Here is an 8,644-nt window from a genome sequence, read left to right on the forward strand (position 1 = left end):
GAGCAGCTTTGATATAAAAGGGTCGGCTGTTCCAGAGTTTGGGGGCCACCACTGAAAAGGCTCTATCGCCTCTGTTTCTGAGCCTGGATCTGGGGAGGTCCAGTCGCGGCAAAATCATATGTGGGGGAGGTAGGACTTACTCAGAAGTCTTAATTTAGAAAAGCATGTCTTGACCACTGAACTAATCTGCTTATCAAATTTAAAGTCAGAGTCATCTATCACACCAAGGTTTCTTCCAGCAGGGTGACAGTAGGAGGCTAGAGGGTCGACTGCCCTCAGGCTCCAGAGCCTCAAGTAAGGGACCCACCTGAGCTTGAAGGAAAAAGTCTGAAAGAGGAATTTATTATTATTATTATTATTATTATTATTGATAATTTGAGTCCACATTTATTTTGACCTTTGCCTGTGTGAATCCCTTTCTCCTGAAAGCATGTGGTGATTTCATGCCTGGATACGTACAGATATCCAAATATCACATAGCGTAGTGACAGATGTATGTGTTGCATTAAGGAAATCCATTTGCAGCTCTGGAGGTTTCCACAAAGTTTCAGGCCTGCAGGTGTGGTCCCAGAGGTGCAGAGAGAGCGGGGGAGTGGCTCTCTAAAGATGACAAGTTTAGAAACAGCAGGAAACTGAAAGCCTGCAGACTTTAACTGATAACAGAAGTTCACAGTACGTTGACTTCACATGCTGTTATTTTAGATGGTTTTGGACTGAAGCAACAGAACAAATCCTCAAGTGCTTTTGACGTTTCTCACAATCATCACTAGTAATTCTGTCAATTTATAATGCAGCAAATATTTATTATACTCTCCAAGTTACTAATGAAAACAAAATGAGCAATTATTAACAGAAAAAAAATATATTGTTACTAAACAAAAATGACATCACAGACAGAACATGTTTTCATGACACAGAGACTGAATGACACATCAGCACAAAATACAACATTTAACGTTACTTTGCGTCACATACTTCACATTCTTCACATGCATTACCCGTGGCCTTAGACACTCCTCGAGGTTTCATAGACTGATCACTACCAGCAGGCCAGACGTTACAGTAGAACGTCTTGTTCTGGTTCCACTTTTCCTTGTTGGTGACGTAAAGACTTGTAACTGAGTAGCCATTTGTGGTCTTCTGTGGAGGGAAGTTGACGCCATTAGAAAAGTCTCCAGTATCTTCTGACCAGGTGATGTAGTAATCCTGCAGCACACGACTGGAGACCAGACACACCAGAGTGACCTCAGCTGACTTGTCTTTTCCAATGTCCTCATTTGGAAGGATGTGAACTGTCACTGTTGGCTTTGTTCCATCTGAAAGAGAGTCAAGGAGATCCATGACTGAGCTGAAGTCAACAACAACAGCAACCAATCCCTGTAATAGTCACTCTATGTTTAGTTACATACCTCCTTTGTTCACAGTCAGCTCTTGGATAACTGGTGTCATATCTCCTATGGTGGCAGAACATCTCACTGTGTTGACTGTCTTCCACTCAGTGGGACTTTGAGTCAGTTTGCTGGTTTTGATCTGTGCATCTTCTATGGTGGTAATGTTGTTTGTCACAGGCTGTCCATTGATGTGCCAAGTGACTGCAGTTTCAGAGACAATGGTGTCCTGTCCACTGACGACACACTCCAACTCTACCTGGTTGATGGTGAATATTTTTGTAGGATTTGGGGAGTTCAGTGTCACTGAGATGGGAGCTACATGAGGGGAAGCTATGAAAAAAAAAAAAAAAAACGATTAGTGGCATTTCTTGTTAAGAGGGAAAAGAAAACAAACTAAAAGATGGACTGAACCACAACAAGATGACAAAGAAAACTTTTTTGTACCATCACAGTGATTGAGGACATCACAGAGTGAACAGGTTTTCATTGGAGAAAGTTCACTCAGACTCTTAATGAGACATCAGTTCAGAAAACCACATTCATAACTCAATCTACTATTTTTCACATTTGCATGAATTACCTGTGGGATTAGACACTCCTCGACTTCTCATAGGCTGATCACTACCAGCAGACCTGACGTTACAGTAGAACATCTTGTTCTGGTTCCACTTTTCCTTGGTGGTGATGTAAAGACTTGTAACTGAGTAGCCATTTGTGGTCTTCTGTGGAGGGAAACTGGTGCCATCAGTGAAGACTCCACCATCTTCTGACCAGGTGATGTAGTGATCCTGCAGCACAGGACTGGAGACCAGACACACCAGAGTGACCTCAGATGAGTTGTCTTGTCCAATGTGCTCGTCTGGAAGGATGTGAATTGTCACTGTTGGCCTTGTCCCATCTGAAAGAGATACTCAGATTAACATGGAGATCCATGCATGAGCTGAGTTTGAGTCATATTGATACAGGTACAGCTGTAATATTATTGACTAATTTTCCAGTGCTAAACATTAAAATTTTGTCTAATTTTTGCAGATCACAACAATAAATGTGTTTAATAGCTACAGTTTGATATCTAGTCTTTTTAATTTGGTTACATACCTCCTTTGTTCACAGTCAGCTCTTGGATAACTGGTGTCATATCTCCTCTGGTGGCAGAACATCTCACTGTGTTGACTCTCTTCCACTCAGTGAAACTTTGAGTCAGTTTGCTGGTTTTGATCTGTCCACTATATTGTGTAGTAATGTTGTTTGTCACAGGCTGTCCATTAATCTTCCAAATGATTGTAGTTTCAGAGACAATGGTTCTGTCCTGTCCACTGACGACACACTCCAACTCTACCTGGTTGTTGTTGAATATTCTTGTAGGATTTGGGGAGTTCAGTGTCACTGAGATGGGAGCTACATTAGGGGAGGTAATGAAAAACAACAACAACAATGATTAGTGGCATTTCCTGTTCAGAGGGAAAAGAAAATGAATTAAAAGATGGACTAAAAAAGAAAATGATGGCAAATGTTACGAACCAGCTCTGGTAGGGGTGAGGGAAGCAACATTAAAACCAGGTGGAAATGCCTTTTTAGTTAAGATTTATTGTGAAACGATTAAGACAACAGAAAGTTCAGCCCTAAGGCTTGACAAGGGGTGTTGAATAAACCAAACAAAATTAGTAAAACAAAATGAAAGTAAACATATAGACCGAGTCCTTGTTAGGAATGAAATGTCAAAAGAAAACCCTACCTCCTTAACCAAAATCAAAACACACCAATGAACAATACCCCAAACCTAAATGTTTCCATGGAAACCTAAACTAGCCAGAGTGAACCAAAAGATGTATAAAGGCAAAGTCCAGCTCTTAGACAAACAAACCCAAGTGCTTATTTAACAATATCTTCACAGACTAAATATTTCGGAAGTAATTCAAAAGAACAATAAGCACAGATTCACAGTCGAGCTTCCAGTTGCCCCAGAGTGACGACAGCATGACGTTTAAATGAGAACCCCCAACCAATTGGTCCTTCAGGGGTCATGGTGATGAGTCTCCACAGAGAAATCCACCTCACCTGGAAACTGACAGGACAGAAATGGCAGGAGCCATAACAGCAAATCAAACCTCACTTCTTGTACAGTCACACTCCACCACTGGTTCAGACTCAGTCAGAGTCTGACTGCAAACACCTGGAAGAAAAGCAGTGTGATCAGAACAGAACATGAAGCTTTGACATAGAACCAGAGGAGAGCAGAAGTGTGGTATTCACCAGAGAACAGCAGCAGAAACGTTAGACATGCAGTTAAAGTCATTGTGGAAATGAGTTGCATGTCTGGTTGGTGGTTTGGTTTCTCTTCAGTTTGCAGTCACATTAATAAAGATGGACGAGATCCAGATTTGCATTGACTCCTCCTCACACTAAAAAACAATGTTTTCAAACTGATATTAGTCCTGCTCCTAGACTGCCTTGTAGTGTTTTGAGAAGCAACTGTAAATGTCCAATCTCACCTTTAAAAAGACATGACATTGTTCCAGTTTTATATTGGATGTAGGGTCAGGGCTGCTTTTGTCTGGACTGGTTTGTTTTAAAATAATTTGTCAAAGTCTCACATTCCTAATCAGCCAAAGTCATGTTTTAATATGTTTTCATATAGTGGTTCTCTCCAGGTACTCCAGCTTCCTCCTACCATCTAAACACATGCTCGTATTGGCCGTAGGTGTGAGTGTGAATGGTTGTCTGTCTCTCTGTGTTAGCCCTGTGATAGACTGGAGACCTGTCCAGGGTGGACCCCTCCTCTTACCCAGTGACAGCTGGGAGAGGATCCAGTCCCCCGCGACCCTCCAGAGGACAAGTGGTTACAAAAAATGAATGAATGAATGAATCTGATAATTTATTCTGGCCTTTGCCTGTGTGAATCTCTTTCTGCTGAAAGCATGTGGTGATTTCATGCCTGGATACGTACAGATATCCAAATATCACGTAGCGTAGTGACACATGTGTGTGTTGCATTAAGGAAATCCATTTGCAGCTCTGGAGTTTTCCACAAAGTTTCAGCCCTGCAGGTGTGGTCCCAGAGGTGCAGAGAGAGTGGGGACTTGTCTCTCTAAAGATGACGTGAAGTTTAGAAACAGCAGGAAACTGAAAGCCTGCAGACTTTAACTGATTACAGAAGTTCACAGTGTGTTGACTTCACATGTTGTTATTTTAGATGTTTTTGGACTGAAGCAACAGAACAAATCCTCAAGTGCTTTTGACGTTTCTCACAATCATCACTCATAATTCCTTCAATTTATTATGCAGCAAATCTTTATTATACTCTCCAAGTTACCAATGAAAACTACTATTAACATGTAAAAATATATTTTCACTGAACAAGCTACGAATAAATTTCATTTTTTTCTACAATTTTATTTCAAACAGTCAGCACACTCATCCAGCTGCTGGACAGTGACTGATTCATTCAGAAACCAATGAAGTAACCACTATTATGGTTATTCTGGAAAACAGACAATTTCTTCATGTGTTTGTATCAAGATCAGTGTTTTAGTTTAATTTTGTGGCAGTCAGAACTAGGACTATAATTCTGTGAGGTAGTCTCTGTCTGTCAGCCAACTTCAGATGAGGACTGGAGGTTTTTAATGTCAATATGTTGAAGCTGTACTGTGAGAGGGAACATGTACAACTAAAGCCTCAAGCAGAGACAGGTGAAGTTGATGTGTCCCCCTTAGACACTGTCCAGTGCTGAAGTTACCTCTCATTGTGTTAGCCTGGCAGTAGAGAGGGGTTCAGAGGAGCTGTCCAGTGCTGAAGTTACCTGAAGTTCTGATAAGAAGAAGGACAGTAGGATTTCATCCAGTGTCTCAAATAAACTAAGAACCTGTCACTGTGAGTCTCAAGCACAATAATAAACAGACACCTGATAACAAACAGGCTTTATTCAAATGAGGTGAAATTAAATTCATTTTGGTATAAAGACCATTTCTAATGAGCTGAACAGACAGGATATGAAGACTTTTTAAATGTCATCAATCTTTTGAATCATGTGTCACTGACAATCACTTGTTGCTTTATTTCCATCTCTCTGTGTCATACTAATGTTTTAATATAGTTTAGATTGTGAACATTTCACATTTCTAATGATCTTATTCAGACAAATTCACTTTGAGTTCTGTTCAGTTTGGTCTTTGTTTGAGACTCATTTCATTTAATGTTGAAGAAATATGACATTTAACCTTGATAGTACTGAAATGATTATTGGGAGTAGTATTTTCTCATCTGTTAACAGTAAATAATACATCAAACTTCATTAAACTTGTTTTGTAGGTGGAGAGAAAACCCAGCTGGCTCTGAGTCACATTGCTGTTTGTTGTCTGTGGAGGTTTTTGTACAGCTGCTAAACCAACTTCAGTCACTGTGAGTCTCTAGCACAATAATAAACAGCAGAATCTTCAGTCTTCAGACTGTTCATCTGCAGAAACAGCTGTTGTCTGTTGTTGTCTCTGGAGATGGTGAACCGGCCTTGAACTGACTGAGAGTAGAGGATGTAACTGCTACCATCATTGCTAATAGTGGAGATCCACTCCAGTCCTTTTCCAGGAGCCTGTCTGATCCAGCCCATCCAGTTGCTGCTGAAGTCCAGTCCAGATGTTGTACAGGTCAGTGTGTGAGACTCTCCAGGTCTTTTAACCACTGGTTCAGACTCTGTTATGGTCCAACCTTCAGCTCCACTCCAAACAAACAGAGCAACCACCAAGAGTGTCAGCTTTCTGTCAGCCATGTTGACAGTGTGATTAGTAGCTTTTCAACTCCCCTTTAAATATGATGTCAACTGGAGCCCTGTGAGAATTTGGTTACAGTCAGCTCCTCCTACATCACTCCATCTATTAAAGTCACATTCAAGGTTCTTTTTAGTGAGATGGATAAAAGCTTAATTTTGCTTTTCTATTCATTTAAGTGATACGACCGGCTCGTTGGCCGCAACAAAACAGGAGTTGTACACTCAAGTGAAGTATAATAAAGCAACATTTATTAAAGTAAATCTCAAATCAGATGGGATGTGGAAATCAGAATCAGGGGTGAAGGTGAATGTATGGGTGTGTTGGTCAATGTGTGGTCCATGTTGTTAGTGCGAAATAAGATAACTCAAATAAAACATTAGCACTCTGGTTTGGTGCCACCGGGAGAGCTCAGAGCAGGCAGAGAGAGAGAGAGAGAGAGAGAGAGCTGGCATCTGGGAAGGCGGGGTTATATAGGCCTAACAGTAAATGCTGGCCAGGTGCTCCATGTCAGCCTAATGCACTGCTTCACCTGCAACAAATAAACACACCAACAGTACACTGCACGCCGACACATAGAACTCAGGCCTGGGGCCAGCACATTATGTATTTCACTTATATCCACATTTTAAATGATAGCTCCCTGACACAGTACAATTGTATACATTTTATTTCCAATATATTAAATAACAGAAAATATGATTTCAATTCAGGATTCTTTGATTTCCATGTTTTTCTCTTGGTGACTGCTTTTAATTGAGGAATTATGTTTCCAGGTTGTTTCTTCCATTCTTATATATCTCATCAACAGTCTGAGTGAAAATCGTTCACTTGGACCCAGAATGAACTGAATAAAACTTTGAGGGTCAAAGGTCAAGGTTCAACTAAGCGAGACTAAAATCAATTAGAATCTCATTTTATTCTGTTTGTCCTCATTCTCTGAAATACTAGGTGTAATCTGAAATCCAAACTACTGTAAACTAAAAAAAGGTAGATTACATATTTAAATGTCATTTCAGAAAATAACTAAATATTAAATTACACAGATGATTTTTCATGATTTCAAATCTCTCTCAGCTAATGACAAGAAATAATTTTAGTATTAGTGACTGGATTGTGTAAAATGTTTGTATTACGTGTTTTGTGTACTCTTTCAACTACTCAAAGAAAGGAGCTTTATCATGGGTCATTATGTGATGGAGAAGGACTGGAGGTTTTTGTACAGCTGCTAAACCAACTTCAGTCACTGTGAGTCTCTAGCACAATAATAAACAGCAGAATCTTCAGTCTTCAGACTGTTCATCTGCAGATACACCTGATCTCTGTTGTTGTCTCTGGAGATGGTGAACCGGCCTTGAACTGACTGAGAGTAATAGATGCTGCCACCACCACTATTAATGTAAGCAATCCACTTCAGTCCTTTTCCAGCAGCCTGTCTGACCCAAGCAGCACTAATATCACCACCGAACCCTGAATATGTACAGGTCAGTGTGTGGGATTCTCCAGGTCTTTTAACCACTGGTCCAGACTCAGTCAGTGTTTGACCCTCAGTACCTGCAGAAATGGAAACAGCTCATTAGTTCAGTCACATTGTCTTCACATCACTTTGTTTGTCCAACACATTTTCATGTCCTTACCAGCCAAGGTACAAAACATGATGAAGAAAATAACAGGTGTGATCATTGTAAAAGTCACTTGTCTTTGTCCAGTCTGCAGTGTGTATGTTAGACTGAGCTGACCTTTGCTCTGCAACACATATAAACACATCAAAGATATCAGTTTTGCATTGACTCCTCCTCCTCAAAGAGAAACACACCATATTTCACACATCTCTGAAAACTCAACTATGTAGATCATGTATGTGAGAACTAAACTTAAAAGATTGTAACATGAATTATTAATAAATTATGTCTTCACTTAATTGAGTTTAAACTGATATTTGTTGCTCTCAGCAGAAACTGTGGACCAGTTTTATATTTAGAATATTCTGTATAAATCTCCACTAACAGTTAATCCATTATTCAAAGCTGCTCTAGAAAATTATTATAGGAGGATTATTTATATAAGAAGACAACAACATGTTATTGGTAACTGTACCAAACAGGAAGTGACACACCACAAAAAACAGCTGCTCCTTTTACAGTCATCATCTGTGTGTTACTAGTTACATATATTTAATTCACTACTTTGATTTTTATTGTCATCTTTTGGTCATTGTGAAGTATTTCCCGAAGCGTCGACATTTCCAAAACACAGAGATGGTAAATAGAAGAAGTAGTTTTTGTATGACTCTCACAGACAGGGTCATTGTGGTTTTATTCATGCTGCGGGAAACAAACGGTCACATTGTGGTGATGGACTGAACACTTAGAACAAGAAGAAAGACCTCATGATGTAAATTATTTCTGCATGAAGATCAGATTAAAGGTTGGTTCATAATGAAGTGACGGTGAACATTAGTGTCACAGGGCAGGAAGACAGGTTTTAGAGTGA

At 39.9% G+C, this 8,644-nt stretch overlaps 1 gene segment (V, D, J or C); it reads right to left on the reverse strand.

The window, feature by feature from the left end:
* Positions 1–547: 547 nt before the first annotated feature.
* LOC311506743 (Ig gamma-1 chain C region-like) lies at positions 548–2,529 on the reverse strand. The segment is given in 5 exons: positions 2,490–2,529; positions 1,972–2,289; positions 1,410–1,721; positions 999–1,316; positions 548–600 (listed from the first exon to the last, which is right to left on the reverse strand).
* Positions 2,530–8,644: the final 6,115 nt, after the last annotated feature.

This window comes from Chelon labrosus (genome assembly GCF_963514085.1).
Source record: "Chelon labrosus genome assembly, chromosome: 21".
In the NCBI taxonomy this organism is placed as follows: domain Eukaryota; kingdom Metazoa; phylum Chordata; class Actinopteri; order Mugiliformes; family Mugilidae; genus Chelon; species Chelon labrosus.